We start from the raw sequence: 22,580 nt of genomic DNA on the forward strand, positions 1-22,580 counted from the left end.
AGGGGGGGGGGGGTTATGCCTAATAATTTCGGGGGGGGGGGAAGATCTTCCCCTCCCCATTATTTGTGTTTCCTATTTCGCGCCAAAGACGCTAGACCAGTGAGCATAATGGCGCTCTACATCGGCTGGGGGGCAGCATCGTCTCGTTGGCGGCATGCTGAACAATATGTACTTCGGATGCACTGAATATATTGCGCTGAGATTGCGCTTTCGCCTTATGCGAAAGCGCTCGCTCAAAGCGCACTTGCACGCATGCGCCATGCACGGCAGCAGCTTATCGCTGCGGTGCAGCGCGCCACGTTCAACGCGCCGAAGATGCGAAGTATTGTGCGATTATGGCGGCGAAGCCGTAACGCATCCGACTTCGCCGGCCGCTGCCAGGCACGCTGGTCCACGCCGGACCATATCCAAACCTTGAAAATGAGGATACGGCCCCTGTGTTTCAAGCACAGTGTCGCGATCACCCAGCGTCCGTTCTTGCTCGCGGCGGTAGATAGCGGATCGTCTGCAGTCGCCGTAACTCAGTCTGGTTTACCGGGCCAGACGGTCGCGATGAGGGCGGTGCAGCCGGCGGCTGCATGCGCGATGTGCCATGGTAGTTCTTTTTCGCGATGATGGCGTCGCGAAAGGCCGCATTTCTTCCCGCAGAGCATTTGAGGCTTTTTAGTATTTGGAACAATTCACGGCATTTGGAACAATTCACGTACGCTATACTGCCGAAGCGCTCCGTGCATTTCGCGAAAGCATGCAAGGCAGCCGAGCGAAATCTTCGATTTCTGAAGCACGAAAGGTAAAGAAATATTCAATAGTAGTCGAATGAGCGTGCTCTCAAAAGGCAACGTTCCGACGCAGGGACTTGTTCTCGGCAGGACCAGGCGAACAAACGTCCCATCGTCAAAACGTTCGCTACTGAGAGATACCCTGTACGGTTACTGTTGATCATTTGAAGTGTACCTGTTCTTGTATACCTCTGGGTTGCTTGTAAATCTAGCGGAGCATGGTATGTTATGATTCTAATTGAGGAGATTGTGGAATTGTCTTCAACAGCATCACTTTGGTGCTGCTGTATAGCAGGGATGTTGGTGTAATTGTAATTTTTTTTATCCTCTTCTCAGAGAGCGGCATGAATATAACTCGATATGTATGCGCCCTCTACGCAGACGGCTCTCTGACGCCTACAAGCGCCGGAAAGCCAAAGTGTTCAAGCAGGAGACAACAGAAAAGCTACGCCACAAAGGAGCGGCTGAAGGTACGTGGAACAGCTTCGTCGTCATTGGTGATGTTTGTTATTGCCTTGAAAGCTATGCCGTATACACAAGAAATACGTCTGCTGAGCTTCTTGGCGGAAACATACGAGCGAACCCCGCTGAAACTTCAAAAATGAAAACGCGGTTCCGCAATTCATACCCTAGTTACACGGGCAGCTTAACCGCGGTTAAACTTAACCGTGGTCAACTCGCTCAACCGTGATGAACGCGAACCGTAGTCCGCCAGAGTTACACGGGCTATCCCGATCACAGTTAATGGCCTGATGACGCGTCACGTGATCTCATGCGTACAGGCTTCATTTTGAATAATTTTTCTTCGACATTTGATTACAGTGGTATAAAGATGTTCTTTTTCAGCAAAAATTGTCACATTTGTGAGTTTTAACGTGTAAGACTGCGTTTTGCACGTGTAGGTTATTTATTTTCGACACTGCTGCTCTCAGTTGTGAGCATGCCTGCTGGGCATACAAATATATAAAAATCAGAATTAAGGGTCAAAAATGGGTAAATATAAAATAAAATTAAGTCCACAGAACGAAAAGGTATGAAATTCTTAATGAACGAATGAATGTTTCAACTAACAAACATTGATTACATAATTAAAGGGAGTGAAACTTTACGCTAATGAACTTTGGAACCATACGCTTGCACTTACAAAAAAAATAAAAGAATAAAAAAAGAAAGAAAAGGCAGTGCTTTCAGGTGTTAATGTATGTACACTGCTATTTCACATTGCACAAATTATCACAAAAGAGTACATGTTAAAAATATTGAAGTTATAAGTTTAAATGCAGCGCCATCAAATTGAACAAGAAAGTGAGACGCACACAAAAACACAGTGTTTGTGTGTATCTCACTTGTACAGTTCGATCGCGCTGTTCTTAAATTTTGAAATTTGTGCGTAGCCGTCATCTCTGCGTAGAGGCGCGCGTTTTGACTACTTGAGCGCAGAGCGGCCAGATTATCTTCCCAAATGCGAATCAGTGCCTCAGTCGTCGCGTCAGGCCAAATGATACGCTTTTTAGAAGATATCTGGGAAGCGCCAACGCTGCACTCGGGAGAAGTACCGTACGCCATTTTGCCCGTTTCCGAGACGTCGGTTACACTAAACCGAGGTTACCAAGCTCGGCTGGCGGTCAACAGCGGTTAGCGGCCTAACCGCAGTTTCGCCTCCCGTGTAACCGCGCTAACCGCGTTTAGCGATAACCGCGGTTACGTTAACCGCGGTTAAAGTCGCCCGTGTAACAGGGGTATCAGATTGTCTGCTCAAAGGATCCCTCAAACGGTTCTGCTCGTGGGCCTAGGCACTCGTCGCATCTCTCAAGTAACGATTTCTCGAAATAATTTTGCGTGAGGTGACGCAAGTGTTCTGGAAATCCGGTTGATTTGAACCATGTGCATTCCTGCGTCTCTCTCCTACGCAGTTTTGATCGGTAAGCCTGGGCTACATGGAGCGAATTTTACGGTCGAACTGAGCGCGGTGAATGCAGACGCGGTGGCGCCACGCCCAATGTTCGCTGGCTTTTTCGCTTTCACGCGACATGAAGTGATAGGAGACGGATGGCGGGTTCTTTCGCCGCGTTGCTGCGACCGTATATGTTAATTACAAACAGCAACGTAGCTGCTATACGGGCATCATTACTGCTTGATAATCACCGGAAAACCTGGAAATATATAACACGTACGTTTACGATTGCCTCTATATTACACTCGTAAGATTTCTTTGCTTCTTCTGCACGAGAGGTACGCAGACAGTGCACATATTTATACTGACGGTTCCACAAACATCCAGTGTTCGTCCGGTGCTGCAGTCGTCCCAGAAAGAGGTATTACCATCAGCTTTAGGACTGACCACCCAACGACATCTACATCTGCGGAACTAGCTGCTCTTCGAGCTGCACTTTGTTTTGTCAATCGGGAACCACCTCGACAATGGTCAATTTTCAGCGACTCAAAGGCAGCCCTACAATCTGTACTATCAGCTCTGCGTCGCGGGCCATCTGAACAGCTCGTATTCGATATTAGATGTCTACTTCATACATCACATGACAAAGGACATCGCGTGACGTTTCAGTGGCTGCCAAGTCACTGCGGCGTCATCGGAAATGAAGACGCCGATAAAGCCGCTCGGACAGCTCTTGAAGACACACAGGAAGAGGCCATACCACTTTCACGTTCCGACGCAGCCAGCAGACTTCAAGTGCTTGCACAGGAGATCACGCTCTCTCTATGGTGCACACCAAGCAGCCAGACCAACCGCAGCGATCATCAACACGACCTGCCCTCCTTGATGCATCTCTGTATGCCAACCGGACTCCGCCGAAGTGAGGCCACCCTGCTTTATCGCTTATGGCTAGGGGTGGCCTTCACGAAATCTTACTCGTTTCGCATTGGAATGGCCGACAACGCTCTCTGCAATGCCTGTCTTTGCGAGGAGACGCTGGAACACATTCTGTGCGACTGTCCTGAATATAATGTTCAGAGACAGTCCATGGCGTCCGTTCTAGCGCACCTTGACAGTAGACCATTGTCAGTTGCAACCATTTTCACATATCGCCGACTGAAGACATCGCAGCTGAAGGCGACGAAGGGACTACTTCGGTTTATGAAGGATACGGGCTTGGACAAGCGACTGTGACAGTGATGTCACGTACCACACAAGAGTGGCAGACTGTAACCAACGATGTGTGTGCCGTGTTATGTGCCCTCTATCTCTTCTCCCCATCTTTCATCCCCCCCATCCCCCTCCCATGTGTAGGGTAGCAAACCGGTTAGGCAAAACTGGTTAACCTCCCTGCCTTCCTTCTCCACTTTTTCCTTCCTTCCTTCCTTGTAGTCGTAAGCGGAAAAACGAAACGCTGCTGCCAACTTGTGAATGTGGTGAAATGGGATATTTATAACGTTTTCGGTAGTCCTGAATTTAAACAAAATTCTTTAAAAAACATTGCGGGAAACGGTGTTACGCGAAGCATTTTGGAAGTTCTTGGCTATCTAGCATTGTTGTGGTTCCGCAAAGCGATATCAGGTGGACCAGCGTCTTTTTGTAATTTGAGTGGTTGTTGTGTGCTTGGGTCGCGAGCGTAGTGATTTGACGAGAGCAGCACGACGAGGACGTTGAAGATGACCGCACGGCGGCATATGGCACAATTTATAGGCTGCGCCTTCGGCGCGAGCTTACAACATGACAATTCTTGGTTTCTGGATAGGTAGTGAATAAGCGTAAACGAGAGAAACACAGAATGCGACGTCATCAGCGATTACTTACATGCTGTGCACATGCCTATGGCTGGTCGTGTCATGTGTGTTAAAACGACGGTGGAATGCGCGCTCTGTCGAAGAAATCTGAAAGCATGATTAACTTTTCCGATCGAGAAGTTGGTACATGGCACAATTTCTGCGTGGCGTACTACTATAAAAATACCGAGGTAAATTTGGCCGTTCACGGACATAGTGCAGTCTAACACGTCACCTCAGAGCGCGAGCTGTCACAAGGCAAGAAGACGAAGAAGTGGCGCGGCCTTCACGCGCCGAGCATTTTATGAGAGAGAGAGAGAGAGAGAGAGAGAGAGAATAACTTCTTTGAATTGGGGAAAGAGGGATAGTGGATTAGGAGCTTGATGGGTGGCGTCCCAACTCCATGGTTCCGCTGAAATTTGCCGCTAGCCGAACGTGACCAAGAAGAGCCTCCTGGCACCTTCGGGTCTGAGCTGGTGAGTTGTGCCTGCCATTACTCCGGTGTGTTGGTTAGATTATACCTAACTAAGCAGGCATTTAAACTCGGTGGTCTATTTTGGCATCCCTACGAAGAGCTAGTTGGCTTTGGAACGAAACAAGCATGCGTGCGGTCGAGGCCTAATGAAGAAAGATGAAGACGCTGTTGTAAACGGTCACGCTTTGAAGCTCTCCGCCACGAAGGAACAGTCGGCTTCAAGCCAAGGCACAGGACAGATTTGTGCCTGCAATAATTATTACTGCTGTATCGTCCTGCATCGTCTGCTCTCCCGTGAGGTCGTCGCCCACCTGGTTTTTCTGTAGGCAGACCTCGATAATCGGCCCTACCCCGCTCAAACCTTAAGAGACGCTATCCGGAATGTTATTTAACTCGAGGACATAAGCTCGTTCAGTCAGTTTCAAATGTCACATGTGTGGATGCCGACTTGCATGGTAGCGCTAGCTAAAACGAAGCTAGTCACTTGGGGTGAATTTTGCGTTCGAGGCCGACGATGCGTTGTGATAGACACTGACCGTACAGAAGTTACGATGAAGCTGCTGTGGCTGCCTGAAGACATGCAAGATATTTACATACGTGAAGTGCTTCAGTCGTTTGGGAAGAATAAGGCAATATCTGCAGAAACTTGGAGGGTGTTTGAAATGAAATCGATGCGCAGACATAGTCGAGACGTCGTACGCTCACGTGCACACGGAGTTCGCATCAGCGACATTCTACATCTGACCGTTTCTGGCTTGCAGAGCCTAATAAGCATTTATGGTATTGGTATTGGCGCACTGATCGACACTGCCAGACGCCGTGCTTCGAGGAGTGTCACCGGTTTGGACACTCGCCAGAAGCATGCGTGCTGCGGTACGCCGATAAACTATTCACATGCTGAACACCACCTGATGATGCTTTGGAAGACCGCATCGTGGATACTACAGAGTTCCTTGAAGCAACAGGCGATGTTCCAGGTAACGTGGCGTCCGAAGCCAAGGATGTCGATAGGGCATCTGATAGCGAGTGCACCAGTGTGGTGACGTCTGACGACAAGGTAGGAAGTGCAGACGTGAGGTTTCCCTGGGAGAAGCAGGTGCGCACGGCACCTGAGCCAAAGACGCGCAAGCACGAGAATTTAAGTTGGCTACTCATGCAGAAACTTTGGAGACTAGGTAAAACACCCCGACACGAACACCACGAGGGAGCAATGGGAGGCAGTGCTGTCGAGCTAGGCCCTCGACGACCAGCTCAAGCTGATCGACGTAGCTGAGAAGATGGCAAGAGCCAGCAGGGTCCTGAACTAGGGGCCCCGACCATTAGCGATTATTCCTATAATAAAGCTTGTCTGCCTGTCTGTCGGTCGGAGACTGAAGTACTGAGGGCACACACGAGCTTCTTTCAGTATACCACGGCATGTGTAAGTACGGGGACTCTCCTGATATACGGGTAACTAAGTTGTGCCACACTGATAGCAGTGAGGAAAGCGACTCAACAAGCGAATCTAGACAAGTCGTTGGAGGCCATTAAATTATTCGGGGAAGTGCAGACGCTCGAAATCAAGGAGGCCTAGAGTTGTACGAGGAAGGATAGACCTCCAACTTCGCCACTAGATCGCCGCATGCAGTTACGAGACAGAACTTGCAGCCGCCATGGCGCTGTCCCAGAAACCTATTATGCGAAGCATATTACTAGAGCTCAACCCAGCTCCTCAGGCGCGGCGGTGTCGCCTTCAATACCACGTGACACCGTGACGTCACGACAGAGGAGAAACGGGGCTCCAACTCGCGCCGTCGCTCGCGGCGTCGCGGCGGTATATAAGCAGCTGCGCTTTTATGCGAATCATATTACGAGAGCTCAACCCAGCTCCTCAGGCGCGGCGGTGTCGCCTTCAATGCCAAGTGACACCGTGACGTCACGACAGAGGAGAAACGGGGCTCCAACTCGCGCCGTCGCTCGCGGCGTCGCGGCGGTATATAAGCAGCTGCGCTTGCTTCTAGGTGGCTTTGGCTCAACTCTTGCAAGATGGGCTGCGTGGGAATCGAACCAGGGTCTCCGGAGTGTGAGACGGAAACGCTACCACTGAGCCACGAGTTTTTTTTTTTTTCTTTATTCACAAAATGACATACATACATAAAAGCCCGTTGGGCTACTTGGACCAACGTGACAAGCTAAAATTTCTTGAAATTCACTAATTCATCAAGAATACCCAACCAGTCAGGCGGATCTGCCTGTACACGATATATCTCGCGTATGAAGATAATGCTTTCAACAAAGTTTTCTCGTGCTGAGCGCGCATTCACATCGGCGTGCGTTACCGCCATCCGTGTCTTCCAAAGACTATGGAGGCCCAGGAGCATTATCATGTCGTACGGAAAGCCCTGATGGCTGTCTACCGGCAGGAAACGTATACCCTGTGCTGTTATCGGCAGTTCCTTTTTAAGAGTTCTTTGGAAGACGTCCCAATAAAAAATTGCATCCCAGCACTCAATGAAAGCGTGCTCAATGGTCTCCGGCTTGTTGCATAGCGCACAGTTTGTCGTCCATGGTACAAATGTTCCTTTGTCGGCTATCCATGTTTTGACCGGAATGGTAGATGTATGCAATTTAAAGAAGAACGACTTTACGCTTGCTCTCACTGGCATCCTTTTAACTCTTTTTAAAACATCTTGTCCTGGGCCTCCATAGTAATTCATTCGGTACAATGGCACTGGCATCATAACTTCAACTAAATCCTTGTAAAGTTTCTTTCTTGTTACTGTGCTCAGGTACTGAAGGGAAAACCGAGCTTTTAATATTCGAAGGGAGTCGACTACCTCTCGCAAGTAGCCTTTAAGCCGATAGTGTACAGGCTGTGCACTAGACACAATAAATTCAGGCAAAACGCTTTTCAAACGGATCTGGATCATCGTATGCAAGAATGAATCGCTTTGATCTCGTAAGAAGACAAAACGAGAAACAATCTGTCGTAAGAACAAATGCGACAATCCAAGACCACCATCTCGAACAGGACGAAACAAGTTGGTACGGCTGACCCTTTCCCAAGTGGAACCCCAGATAAAAACAGCAAATACTCTGTGTATTTTCTGTACATTCACACGGGTCATGGACAAAAATTGGAGGACATACCACACTTTGGCAATTAAAAACAAATTACAAACCGTTGCCCTTGCATCATCATCATCATCATCAGCCTGGTTACGCCCACTGCAGGGCAAAGGCCTCTCCCATACTTCTCCAACAACCCCGGTCATGTACTAATTGCGGCCATGCCGTCCCTGCAAACTTCTTAATCTCATCCGCCCACCTAACTTTCTGCCGCCCCCTGCTACGCTTCCCTTCCCTTGGGATCCAGTCCGTAACCCTTAATGACCATCGGTTATCTTCCCTCCTCATTACATGTCCTGCCCATGCCCATTTCTTTTTCTTGATTTCAACTAAGATGTCATTAACTCGCGTTTGTTCCCTCACCCAATCTGCTCTTTTCTTATCCCTTAACGTTACACCTATCATTCTTCTTTCCATAGCTCGTTGCGTCGTCCTCAATTTGAGTAGAACCCTTTTCGTAAGCCTCCAGGTTTCTGCCCCGTAGGTGAGTACTGGTAAGACACAGCTATTATACACTTTTCTCTTGAGGGATAATGGCAACCTGCTGTTCATGATCTGAGAATGCCTGCCAAACGCACCCCAGCCCATTCTTATTCTTCTGATTATTTCCGTCTCATGATCCGGATCCGCCGTCACTACCTGCCCTAAGTAGATGTATTCCCTTACGACTTCCAGTGCCTCGCTGCCTATTGTAAATTGCTGTTCTCTTCCGAGACTGTTAAACATTACTTTAGTTTTCTGCAGATTAATTTTTAGACCCACTCTTCTGCTTTGCCTCTCCAGGTCAGTGAGCATGCATTGCAATTGGTCCCCTGAGTTACTAAGCAAGGCAATATCATCAGCGAATCGCAAGTTACTAAGGTATTCTCCATTAATTTTTATCCCCAATTCTTCCCAATCCAGGAATCCAGGAATCCCAACCTCCTATATGAACACAACCTCCTTGCCCTTGCAAACATTGACAAATCACGACCCTGCCATCCTCCGGTTTTCTCTTTTACGCGCGACGTCTCTTCCTCCCAGTACTGCGCGGCACTCTCGTAGTGCTCAAGCGGTACCCCCAAATATTTCGTAGGAGACACGGACCATTGTAAATTGGCAAAGACAGACGGTGTGTTGTCCCAACTTCCGTGCCAAAATCCGATGCTCTTGTCCCAATTGATCTCGCATCCGGTTTGCCTGCAATATCTTTTAGCATCGCTTATCGTCTCTAGTACACTTTGGCGATCTGTACAAAAGATTGCGACGTCATCAGTATATGCAAGCACTTTAACATGGGACGATTCAAGCTTATAACCATTGATTTTTTCGTTACTTATTAGAGATAAACAGAAAGGTTCTAAATAAATTGCAAAGAGCAGCGGTGACAATGGACAACCTTGCCTCACTGATGATCTGAGTTTAATGTTCTCAGTTAATGTCTTATTCAGCACGATATTTACTATGCAGTCATTGTATATCATTTTTAGACCATCGAGTATAACTGTGCCTATGTTAACGTGTTCAAGGATACAAAAAAGAGCTTCATGTGACACACGATCAAATGCCTTTGCTAAGTCCAGCTGCAACATAGCGACCCGTCCGCCAAAAATGTCACAGCACTCAAGAATACTACGGGCTACATGCACATTTGTAGAGATAGAGCGACCTTTTATGCCACATGTCTGGTGTGGTCGGACTAGAAATGTGATGACGCTCTGCAGTCGTTTTGCCAGCACTTCCGTATAAACTTTGTAGTCGGTGTTCGTGAGCGTTATCGGACGGTACGCGCCCACAGCTAGCAGCGTAGCATGGTCGTCGGTTTTAGGAATCAGCACCACGTGAGCAGCACGGAAAGAGAGCGGCATTTCTCCCGTTTCGTACGCCTCCGTGATGACTGCGTGTAAAATGGGCGCCAGTTCATCGGCATAAGCTTTGTAGAATGCGGCACCGAGGCCGTCTGGCCCAGGTGTCTTCCCCAGCGGTAGTTCAGTTATTGCCTGTTTTATTTCGTCTACGCTAATGGGTTTCTCCAAAAGGGCTCGAGTATCACCATCTAACCGTGGCATTAAATCAAGGGTATCCTGTGTCAACGGAATGCTCCCACTTCTTTTTACACCTATTAAGTTCTCGTAGTGCTCGACAAATGCACGTTTAATTTCTTCAATGTCGCTGGTAATAGTGTTCTGATACGTAATTTCTCTGATTTCATTTTGTGTTGCGTATCTCCTTTCGTCACACAATGCGCGCTTATTAGGAGTTTCCCCCAACCAGATCTTCTCAGCTCGCGCTCTTATTACTGCTGATCGATACTTTTCGACGTCCATAGCCTCGAGCTCACCCTTAACTTCACAGATGTCTTTACCGTATATCCCGGGATTTGAGGTTTCCATGCTGATCATAAAATCAAGCTGGCATTGCAATTCCTTGGTTTTTTCCCTTTTTTTATGACGGAGCAGTGTCCCCCTTTCGATAGCTATCAATTTGACTTCGTTCTTGAATTGGTCCCATTCAGCCGCACGCGACTTTGCTGCAATGCCGGCCACGCTTTCTATTTTTTTCTTTACTTTTTCGTTAAATATCTCGTCACCCAGTAATTTAACATTAAACTTCCACAACTGCCAATTGAATTGCGTTTTCTTTTTCTTGCCCCCAACCGTCACCATTACAAGACTGTGATCACTAAAAGAGACATGCTTTACTTCATACTTAGTGCACATGCTCACAAAGTCAACCTTGGCGTACACTCTATCGAGCCGCGCACTGCTGCCACGCTGGAAGTGTGTGAAAACGGGTCGATTTCCATTTGAAAGCAGCCAGCCCAGGTCCTCCAAATCATTCTCTTGGGTTAGTGCATCTAGTACCTTTGCACTTTTGTCGCGGCAAAGTACAACTTTAGCTCTGTCCTCTGCCATCAGCACACAATTGAAATCACCAAGCATAACAATACGTTTCGAACACTGCAGGTAACACTCGATTCTTTCGAAGAAGGTTACGCGCTCAGTCGCGCTATTCGGTGCATAAACACAGATCACTCGCCAGGGGTGACCAGAAAAAAAAAGTCTATAATACGCAAGCGTCCTGCTTCCGAGATAACAATGCTCACATCAGAGATGCCTATGTTATTACGAATGAATATCGCGCAACCACCAGATGTGCCCACAGCACACTGAGCCACGAGTAAGATGCTTCAAAGCGGTACAATAGCGCCTCTAGTGAATGCGGTGTTGCCTTAGAAACGAGCTTCGTTGCCGCGCCGAACGCTGCGTTGCTCGACGCTCACCGCGTCCAATGCGGGGCGCGTAGTCGCTGCGCCGTAGCCCATTGTCTTACACCCCTTGGCGGGTCGACGGGAACGCTGTCGCATTCCACTCTTGAAGGCGAAGCAGAGTAACGCATGAGTTGTTTCTTCGTCTAGCCGAACCAAATATAGCCAAGCAGCAGCAGTTCACCAGGCTAAACAGTGGTTCAACAACTAAAATAAAGGCTAGTATGCTTCGCATCCTGGGCTTAACCTTAGCTAAGCCACAGCCATTTTTTTTCTAGGTGGCTTTGGCTCAACTCTTGCAAGATGGGCTGGGTGGGAATCGAACCAGGGTCTCCGGAGTGTGAGACGCTACCACTGAGCCACGAGTACGATGCTTCGAAGCGGTACAAAAGCGCCTCTAGTGAATGCGGTGTTGCCTTAGAAACGAGCTGTTTCTAAGGCTCAGGCGTGCGTCGCTTGCTCAGGTGCACATTTCGTTGCCGCGCCGAACGCTGCGTTGCTCGACACTCACCGCGTCCAATGCGGGGCGCGTAGTCGCTGCGCCGTAGCCCATTGTCTTACACCCGTTGGCGGGTCGACGGGAACGCTGTGACGTTCCACTCTTGAAGGCGAAGGAGAGTAACGCATGAGTTGTTTCTTCTACTAGCCGAACCAAATATAGCCAAGCAACAGCAGTTCACCAGGCTAAACAGTGGCTCAACAACTAAAATAAAGGCTAGTATGCTTCGCATCCTGGGCTGAACCTTAGCTAAGCCACAGCCATTTTTTTTTTTTTTTTGCAACGGTTAAAGCAGGTTGCTTCCGGTCCGACCAGAAGCAGGTGCAGCTACGCCGGCAGCTAGTCAGCAGACACTTTGACTTCGCAGCCGTTCAAGAAACGAAAATTGATATTGCTGCAGAGACTGGGAAGGCATTGTGGCTATTTCTCTCTTGTCTTTCGCGTGTGTGTCGCATGCTTTCGGCCTTTCGGCGGGCTGCTTTTTATTTCCCAGGAGAAGTTTACCGTATTCTGCTGTAGCCTGTAATGTTGACAGTGACGGGTGTCTTAATACCCCCTCCTTAAAAATGACGCAAACTTAATAGCCTGTCGTCTGGCATATTCTATAAAAAGCTATCTGATTTCCCCGCAAGGTAATGAAGTTAATGGTGCATATACTACAATTTTCTTCATTATCCTGCGTACCCCTCAGATGGCTTTCTATGCGATATGTCAGACGAGGAGCTATTAAAGTTGCGTGCACCCTTCATAAACCTATAAAAAGCTCATTCACCAGCGATATGGGAATGTCTGTGGTCGGTGTAAAAAAATATAAAGTTATTAGGTACTGCATGCCAAAACCACGATCTGAGTATGAAGCACTCTGTAGTGGGACACTCCGGAATAATTTTTACCACCTTGGGTTCTAAAGCGTACACCAACATCTGAGTACCCGAGCATTTGTGCATTTCGCCCACATCCAAATATAGCCAACGCGGCCGGGGTCGAGCCCGAGCCCTCGAGCACATCATCGCAACGTCACAACCACTAAGCTACGGTAACGCGTAAATTGTGGGAGTGATATAATGGTGACTTTTTTGCTTAATTAGTCGTGGTCAGTGACAGCCCCGCTTAATGCGTATTGTCTTTTGGATACACGAGCCAAATTGTTTTTTTTTATTCATTCTTCAGCTGTTGTCTGTTCCCTGATTAGTGAACGACGATAAACTATATCATTTTATAAGCAGTAAATAAATAATGAAACCCACGTCATTAGGCGTAAAAGTTGTTTTTACTCATCTTCACCTGCCCATGCCTGGGATGGCATGCTTCATTTTTTGTGTGTGTGTTAGCGAAATGGAATACACGTGTACCGCGTAGCACGTGCCTGCAACTTTCGCTCGTCAAATGATGCTGGAATCTCAGAGTAGAAATATCGGATTCCATAGAGGCGACCAAAGTACACAAGGACAGCAGCCATGACCAATACAAGCAAATATTACGCGTGAGAGTTTAAGTATCTACAACGGCCTTGAAGTTCTTGATATTGCGTAGATCATGTTGTGACTTAATTATAGGCCCCATGTGATACTTTTACAGAACCACGGGGAGCTAGAAGCTTTCTCTGTAATTAGAAAACAAACTTGTTGTCTTGACGTGCAGTCATCAAATTAAGAAGCAGCACCTCTTCTCCTGACCGATGATCGACGAACGATAACACAGCACTAAACCAGGACACGCGTATTCCAAACTTCGCCTTTCATTAAAACAGATTCGAAAATTTCTCGAGAAGTCTCTGCTCTGCCAAGAGGACGGAAGTAATGAGACGATGGGCAAGATGATGAGCCATCACCTTTCTCTTTGAAAAAGAAAGAAAAACAAAGGGGGGCGGCGGCGAGACGCGTTCTTCGCGAAGCGGAAATGGAGGCGAACGGCCTGGCAGACGTGCGGAAATGAGAATGGAGGCGTGCAGTTCTTCAATTGGAGGTAAACACGAAGTTGTCTTGCTACCCTCCAGATCAACGTTCGCAAAAAGCACCCACGCATTCGCTTTCAGCGACCTTCCCAGAGTGGCATTTCGGCCTCGTGCCACCCACGTAACTGTTTGCTAGATGAAAGGAGGCTGTACGTTTCTTTACAGCGTAATATCCTCCTGCAGGATATGGTACTTCGCGACAAAGTTCGAGCATCCCTGCTGGGCCACATTCTAACCATTCTTCGCGTGTTTAGCTTTTTCATTGCTTCTCGTAGTTCCAACCGATGTGTATGCCATTGAACACTAAGAAGACCTTAGCGACCGTACGACACCCAAGAGTAAGCTGGCAGCCCGCCGTCACGTACTGTAGAGTTTCGTACTGATGCTCAACTTCTTTGCTATTTTCATTTCTGTAATGTTCTCCTACTCGTTCTAATGACGAATTGTTTCTTCAGTGTGTCTCGAAAGGGTGCATGAACATTTTTGCGCGTCTGCGAGTGAACATTACCGCTGCCCAGCGAATATGTAACGAAGAAAAATAAATTGGACGCTTTAGACATGTGTCCGGAGCAGTGGCGTCACAGGGGCGGGTAGGTGGGCGGACCGCCTCTTGTGTATGGAAGTGAAAGCTGGGAAGTGAAAGAGAGAGAGAGGGGGGTCGAATGGCAAAGAATTATTCCTCAAAGAAGTGAAATGGCGTCGGGTGCCTTTCGCTGAGTGGAACAGCGGCACTATGGGCGTACTACAGAAAGGAAAAAGAAACTAATTGTGCAGGAGGGTGCCTTTAGCGAAGCGTATGCCTTATGGTGCTTTAGAAAGCATAAAGATGCATTAGAACTAGCCCAAGATAGGGGTAATTTGGAGATCTGTGAGAGAGGTTTTTGTCCTGCAGTACAGATAAAAATAGGCTGATGATGATGATGGTGCATTAGAGTGAGTGAGTAACAACTGTATTAGTCGAAAGAATGATGGGTAAGGGAGGCGAAGCTACGTAGGCTGCCAGGTTGTGCTTCTCGATCGTGTCTTCAGCTCGTGCCAGACCTGTCCCTCGATGTGTCGGTCGGTGCTGGAGAGCGCCGAGCCTCCGGAGTTGCGTCAGCTGGCGTTGATTATTCCCGTGCAAATTTGCAATTTCATCAATCCACGTAAGCACCTGGGCTGGTGGCCTGGATTTCTATTCCATTTGCACCCATTTTCTCAGTCTGTGAGATCACTAGCTATCTGCTTCAAACATTACAGGACATAGCGCTGCAAAAACCACGCATAACATTTAGTTACACTTCAACAAAAAGTAACTTAAATCCAACCATAACTGAATACAAGATAATTTGAAATGCAACTTTTATAAGTGTACGATGTGTCCTTGTCTTGCGCTATACTTTTTGGCAGGTAGCACTGCACTGGCTTGATTTTCACTGTCCTGGGGGAAGAAGACGAAGTGCCTTTCAGGCAGAACGCCGAGTCTTCCAGCTCTACTCATTTTGTGAATTTCTTGGACTCTGCGTTGAACTGCTGTTTCCTCCTTAACTGCGACGGAGATGGAGTCTCACGCGCGTCCGCCGGACTCAGCAGTGCCCACGACGGCTGCCTCCAGGAAGCGCAACGGCACCGAGAGCGACACTGACAGCGACGACACGATGCAGTACTATGTCAGCGGTGAAGATTCTTGTGACGACACTTTCGAGCTGGTGCGGAGTCGTAAAGCAAAGCGAAGATTTCTCAGCGCATCATCGAATTCGAGTGAGTCCACTGTGAGATCTTCGCGCAATACCGAGGAGCTCACCATCCTGTTCGCGCCAGTTCTCGCCACTGACAACCTGAGACGCCTCAACAGGCAAGCCGTGTCTTCACATCTAGAGGCGCTAGTTCCGAATGAAATCAAAGACATCAGAGTGAACACCCGTAAGAACGTCCTTGCGATTGACGTAGAACACGCAGCTGCGTTGGATTCTTTGCGCAATGTCACGGAACTTGACGGGATGAAAGTCCGCCCTCATATTCCGCTGGGCAAACAAGTCAGTACTAGCGTAATTTACGATGTTGACGAGACCATTGTCGACTCCGATCTGTCGATCTTAATCAAGCCGGCTACCGAAAACACCGTCATCACAAACGCGTTTCGTCTCGGCACGTCACGGTGTGTGAAGATCATATTTAAGGGCGAATCCCTCCCATCGCATGTAAAAGTGGGCCACTTTCGACACGCAGTTCGCCCGTTTATACCAAAACCGCTGCAGTGTTGGAAATGCATGAAGTTTGGACACGTGAGTAGTGTGTGCAAGAACACTACCGTCTGTTCTCGCTGCACTGGGCCCCACACCACTAACACGTGCAAGGCCAATGTGCTGAAGTGCACAAACTGTAGCGGCCCTCACGATGCATCCTCGAAGGAATGCCCTTTGATAAGAAAGGAAATGGCAATATTGAAAAAAATGGTTAGAGACCACTCGTCTCACCGAGAAGCATCAGCATCTATTAAGCGACGACGATCACGTCGCCGACGTCGATCAAGAACCTCCAAAGCCTCTGCAGAACGCCAGCCGCGGACATTACCACCCGCTTTTCCGCCCCGGCCAAACGCAGTCAACTCAAAGGACACAGGTGCATCGAACAGCACGGCTGCTGACGCTTGGCCTGCACTCCCGCGGCTACATGCCCCTACTGAGCGAAATCAGAGCTCTACAGCAAGGGATACCTCATCTGTTCCTGATAAATTGTCAGACCAGGATCAACAAGTTGTTGTCATGATAAGCTCTCTGATGAGTGCTATTCGTGTTCTCCTGGACAAGCTAAAGACACCAACAGCTCGAAGTGCGTTGCAAGTGCTGGACGCCATCAATCCGGTTCTTGAGAGCCTTCACAAGTCCAGTGCTTGAGGGCTTCTACAGCGGAACCACGGCTCATCGACAACAACAGCGATCGTTCCGGGATTATGTCAGAAGTGCCTCCATATTCCAATGGAATGCCAGAGGCTTGAGGTCACGTATTTCGGAGTTGCGGCAGTTCGTGTTTGACAACCACTTCCCTATACTGGTTATCTGTGAACCGAACTTATCAGCCTCCATAAGACTATCAGGGTATGAACCTTTTGTTTCAACCACGTGTGTCCGAAGTAGTAAGGTTTTGGTTTACATCCGCAAAGGCCTTACGTATTTTTCCCAACCCGTAGCGCCACACGACGGTGACCATTATGTCTGTGTTACTGTGAAAAAGAAGAGGCTGTCTTTTACTCTTATTGGCGTCTACCTATCCCCAACCAGTCAGTTTGATAGCAAAAGACTAGAAGATATCATGACTGCTACTCCCGGTCCTTGGATAATAACAGGGGATTTCAACGCTCACCACCATATATGGGGAAGCTCCAGGATAAACTCGAGGGGCAAGTCTCTAATATCTTTTGCATCTGGCCACAACCTATGTCTTCTAAACGACGGAAGCCCGACATTTCTGCGAGGAACAACGTACAGCAGCTGCCTTGACTTGACTTTTGTGTCACGTTGCCTGACTTCGAGCGTGCAGTGGTTCACCGATATTGAAACCCATGGAAGTGATCACATTCCGACCTATGTGAGAATCGATGGATTAGACGCCGCATTACTGGTTGTATCTCGCCAAATCAACTGGTCAGTCTTTCAAGCTCGTGTAGAAGACACATGCAAGAAACGTATTGCACGCAAATTAGAAGAAATAATTGCTGACGCAATGCAAGATTGCACGCGTTGCTTCACACATTCATCAAAGCGTACAGAGAATGACATTGAGTTGGAAAGGCTTCGTGCACTACGTCGCCGAGCTGAAAGGAGGTACACGCGCACGAAGTCAATTCTTGACCTCAGAGAAGCTCGGCGCATGCAAAAGAAGAGAAAGCGGCGGATGGATAAGCTAGCGGATCAAAGATGGAAATGCTTTTGCGAGTCACTGGACCTCCGCAAGCCATTATCCCGTGTGTGGCGTACCCTACGGGGTCTTAGCTCAAGCCCCCAGCAACGACGCCCGTTCAACGCCCTTGCTCTCTATGAAAACCGCCGCGAGATAGAAGTTGCGGATGATTTTTGTGCGAAAGTCGCCGGCGGCACAAATTTAGTCTCTGACATGACTTTAGGTGACATCCCCGGTCCACGAGATACAAGTATGGACGTTCCATTCTCTATGGAAGAGTTAGAAGCTGCTATGGCGCTCTGTAGGTGTTCATCTTCACCAGGGCCCGATGGGATAACATATAGTGCTTTGCGCCACCTAGGTCAAGAAGCACAAAGAGAACTCCTCAGCCTTTTTAACAGCTCATGGCGAGGTGGTGTCGTCCCACAGGAATGGAAACGAAGCCGCCTGGTACCGCTACTAATGGAAAGTCACCGCTCGAACTGGCATCGTATCGGCCGATAGCACTTGCCAGCTGCGTCGGGAAACTCATGGAACGTATGATCCTCATGCGTCTCGAATGGTACCTTGAACACAACAAAATTTACCCTGACTCAATGGCGGGATTTCGACGAGGCCGTTCATCGATTGATAGTGTCATCGATCTGGTATCATCTGTAGAACAACAAAAATCTCGGAAGCGATTATCAGCAGCACTCTTTCTTGACGTGAAAGGCGCCTACGACAATGTTTCCCATCAAACCATTCTAGACGCACTTCTGACAGTTGAACTAGGAGGGCGAGTATATCGATGGATCAGAAACTACTTGACACAAAGGTCCTTGTTCGTGCGTACGGAAGATGGTCCGACTACCGACCACTACACATGCCGAGGCGTTCCCCAAGGCGGTGTTCTAAGCCCTGTTCTTTTCAACCTCGCGCTTCTTGGGCTGGCTGAATCCCTACCGGAAACAGTGAGTGTTTCAATGTACGCCGACGACATCTGCATCTGGACATCAGCGGTCACTCGCCTGCAGGTTCGCGCAAGGCTACAGCAAGCAGCAACACAGGCATCTGACTATCTTCGGACACAAGGGCTTACCATCTCAACAGAAAAATGTGCGTTAGTCGCTTTTACGCGAAAAGCGATGTCTGGTTATCCAGTGTACATCAATGGCCAGCCTATCTGCTACAAGAAAAATCATCGGTTTTTGGGTGTCATTGTTGACCGGGACCTCTCTTGGAGCCCTCAGGTTGCCCACTTGAAGAAGAGGCTCACATCTATTGTTCACATCTTCAAGTTCATCGCCGGCAAAACATGGGGATCGTCAGTGGGCTCCATGCTACAGTTATATCGAGCACTCTTTATCGGATTTCTACGCTATAGTTCTCCCGTGCTTGCTAAAACATGCAAGTCAAATCTTCGAGAACTTCAGAGCGTGCAAGCACAGGCACTACGTGTTTGCCTAGGCCTTCCACGGAGCACCTCAACAGCAGGAACCATTATAATGGCTCAAGACCATCCGATCACGACTTACATCAGCACCGACTCGCTTGGGGCCCATGTTCGTCATATTTCACGGATTCAATCAAGCTTTCTTGCCTGTCTGCCAGAACGACGACCACAGGCATCCTTCTCCAACGAGGTCAGCAAGCATCGTGCCTCCCTACCATCGGGCTTCACACCATCAGCACGTTCAACCTCAGCTTTGTGGTGTTTAAAACAACCTCAAGTGCGTCTTACGGTTCCAGGGATAAGAAAGAAGACCGACCTGCCTACCTTGGCCTTGAAGCAAGCAGCTCTGGATTGTTTGCACACTTTCTACTTTGACCGCATCCACATATATACGGATGGCTCTTCCACCCAGACCAGCTCCACCGGGGCAGTGGTTATACCATCACGATCACTAAGCATCCGATACAAGATTTCTCACTTGACAACATCGACCGGTTCGGAGCTTGTTGCCCTCCGAGGTGCCGTAGATTATATTAACAACCAACCGGCTAATCGGTGGGCAATATTCTGTGATTCAAAGGCGGCCTTACAATGTCTTCTGTCATCTCTTCGTCGCGGGTCCTGTGAACAACTAGTGTCGGAGATACGAGAAATGCACCATGGTATCATAGCGAAAGGACACGACATCGTGTTTCAGTGGCTGCCTGGCCATTGCGGTTTCTCCGGCAACGACGTCGCTGACGAACCTGCTAAGAAAGCACATGAAGGAGCAACCCTTGTTTCTATACCTTTATCGCGGACTGACGCAGCCCAACCCTTAGGCAAGCTAGCGCACCGTATGACATTGGAGAAGTGGCACACACCTGATTTCTCTCAACATCGATTGCATTCCCTCGATCCATCTATGCGACTGCGGCTGTTACCAGGGCTTCCGCGTAATGAGGAAACAATGCTGTGCCGCTTACGCTTGGGCGTCGCATTCACGAATGCATATACGTTTTTAATTGGAATGGCTGATAGCGCCGAGTGCAATGCCTGCGGTGTCGAAGAAACTATAGACCATCTACTGTGCTACTGCCCATCATTTGAAAATAAAAGACAAGAACTCTGCACAGCTCTGAACCAGTTAGATAGAAAACCGTTCACCTTGAACAAGATCTTGGGACCATGGCCTCGCATATCGCAGCTACAAAAGGCAACAAAAGCGCTGCTGCGATATTTGAAAGATACAGGGTTGAGTCAGCGTCTGTGATCCGGACTGAGTGACTGAACGATATCTGACTGAACACTTTCTCTTCTTTCTTTAATCTTTCCGTCCCCGTTTCCCTTTCCCCAGTGTAGGGTAGCCAACCGGGCTCAGTCCTGGTTAACCTCCCTACCTTTCATTTATCATTTGCTCTCTCTCTCTCTCTCTCTCTCTTTCACTGTCCTAATATAGGCCGCGCAGCAAGGCACGGTAATCTCACCTAAGCCCTTGTCGCCCTCCTGTTCTCCAAATACCAAAACTTTCAAGTTTTCGGGCATCTCTACTTGCACTTACACAATATGCCTGTACAGAGGATTCCTTTTCTTTTTTTTTTTGATGGTTGAAGGCATGGCGCTTCGTTCTTGATATGCAAATAAAGCGAGTATTAGTTTACAAGAGTTTACAACTCAGGTAGCCGAATTTTATAATACCATGGTAGCGTTTTCAGCTTTAACCTATGAATAGCATCAAATAAACATTCACACTGTGGAGCTGTAACGTGCAGCGTTGAGCAACACTAACTCTTAGGGACGCGTATAATTAGGAACAATAAACGTATTACTTCAGCCTCACCCGGATGGCACAGCCTGAGCTGCTTATCGTTATCTTCTACTTCTCTCATGATCCGTACCACCCGATCTTTACTTGCCACTGCGTATTCTTGTCTTAAGCACGAAGCGAAAGTTTATAAATTTGTGGCATTTTTGGACAAGTGATGGCGAGTGGATGCCTCGTCTGTCATTTCCACGGGTATATTATTTGTTTCGCTGGAATACCACTGATCAAACAAAAGAAGCAAATCCAGATGGCTGACGCGCATGCTAATTAGCTGAGCTCGTTAGCGGCTGAACGTGCTCGAAGTTAAGTCGACTGAAAGTGCACCGTGCTTTAGGAAAGCAGGGTGCTAAGATGGACAATGTTGAGATGGCACACGTGTCGGGTGGTTCTGTGGAGCGAAAAAAGAAGGCGGGTGTCCGTGATTTTGCTGCTAGAAATTCTCAAAGGGGTCTCGGATCTTCATTTAGGCGCATTTTATTATTAACTTGAGAGCGTTCGGAACGACTCTTGTCAGCATTGTAGCAAAACTTGGTTGGTAAACTTACCGAGAAAAACAAAAATTCGTATAGTTGATCCTGCTTACTCTTCTCGAGATAGACGCTCGATTTCTATTTTGTAAGAGGGATTTCACGCGTAATTCCATGCTTTCTTAGCGGTTTTTAATTTTGATGCAAAAGCATCAAAAGGAGAAACAACAAAAGAACCGATCGAGTCAAACTCTGAATAAATGTTTGCTCAAAGGCTTTGTGTTCAATATTTATTGGATTGACCACAAGGTGCCGGGTTTGATTTCCAGCTTTGGCGGCCGCGAAATAAAAACAACAGCATCAAAAATACAACACTGAAGTGCTTACATTTAGGGCATCTAACTATAGCATTACACTCTCGCCCATAGCTGCAGAGTTGGTACAGGATGTTAATAATAATTATTTAAGAAATGTTCGCCCAGTTACGGGTAACCAGTACAATTAAAGCAATAAAGAAAGTGGGTAATGTGTTAAGGAAGTTTAATCGCAATATTTGATAATACTTGCTCACTTTCATTGGCTTCTATTACTATTTAGGAAATTGGCACTACTTTAGCGCCGATTGCTTCCAACAAAATATGAACCCTGAGGTTGTACAAGCTCATGAAAAATAAACCTTATGGTGCTTCTTCTGATGTTTCATTCTATAGCTCTATTGTAAAGAAACTTTTTGTCTTTAACGTTTCGCGAAGTTCCATCCATAAATATAAATAATCTGGTGCGAAATTGAACAACAGTTACGTCTGTAGAATGTGCATCACGGTTAGAGGTCTGTCGTCTTAGCAAACTCTCAAAATAATGAAACCGAAGATTCAATTCAATTCAATATTATTTCCAGAATTACAAGTGTTCTGGTGGATACCAAAGGCTAAAAGCCTTTGGTACGCAACTGCGCAACTGCGCATTCCCCGGCTGAGCATCTGTGCACGACATATTTTCCCGGTTACTACCGTTACAGCGTAGCTGTGTCAGGATTTAGACTGCCATATCTCGACCGTAGCTGATTCCCCATTTAGTTCGCTCGCGTCTGTACCTTTTCGTTTCTGCACGTCGGTTGAGCGCGGAAAGGTAGAGCTTTTGTCCTGCAGCGGGAGCAAATAAACTTCTACGTGAAACCAACTGTGACGAAACGCACTTGTCTAGTCGGTAA

The 22,580-nt window shown here is 47.8% G+C and overlaps 1 long non-coding RNA gene across 2 annotated transcripts in view; it reads left to right on the forward strand.

Annotated features, from left to right (window-relative positions):
* Nucleotides 1-504: 504 nt before the first annotated feature.
* Nucleotides 505-22,580, forward strand: part of LOC140214098 (uncharacterized) — a 174,747-nt gene continuing 152,671 nt past the window's right edge. For both annotated transcript variants that reach the window (XR_011891020.1, XR_011891021.1), the window contains exons 1-2: nucleotides 505-790; nucleotides 1,161-1,249. This is a non-coding gene — a long non-coding RNA (uncharacterized lncRNA). The remainder of the gene's footprint in view (nucleotides 791-1,160; nucleotides 1,250-22,580) is intronic.

Source organism: Dermacentor andersoni, chromosome 11 (genome assembly GCF_023375885.2).
Source record: "Dermacentor andersoni chromosome 11, qqDerAnde1_hic_scaffold, whole genome shotgun sequence".
Taxonomy (NCBI): Eukaryota; Metazoa; Arthropoda; class Arachnida; order Ixodida; family Ixodidae; genus Dermacentor; species Dermacentor andersoni.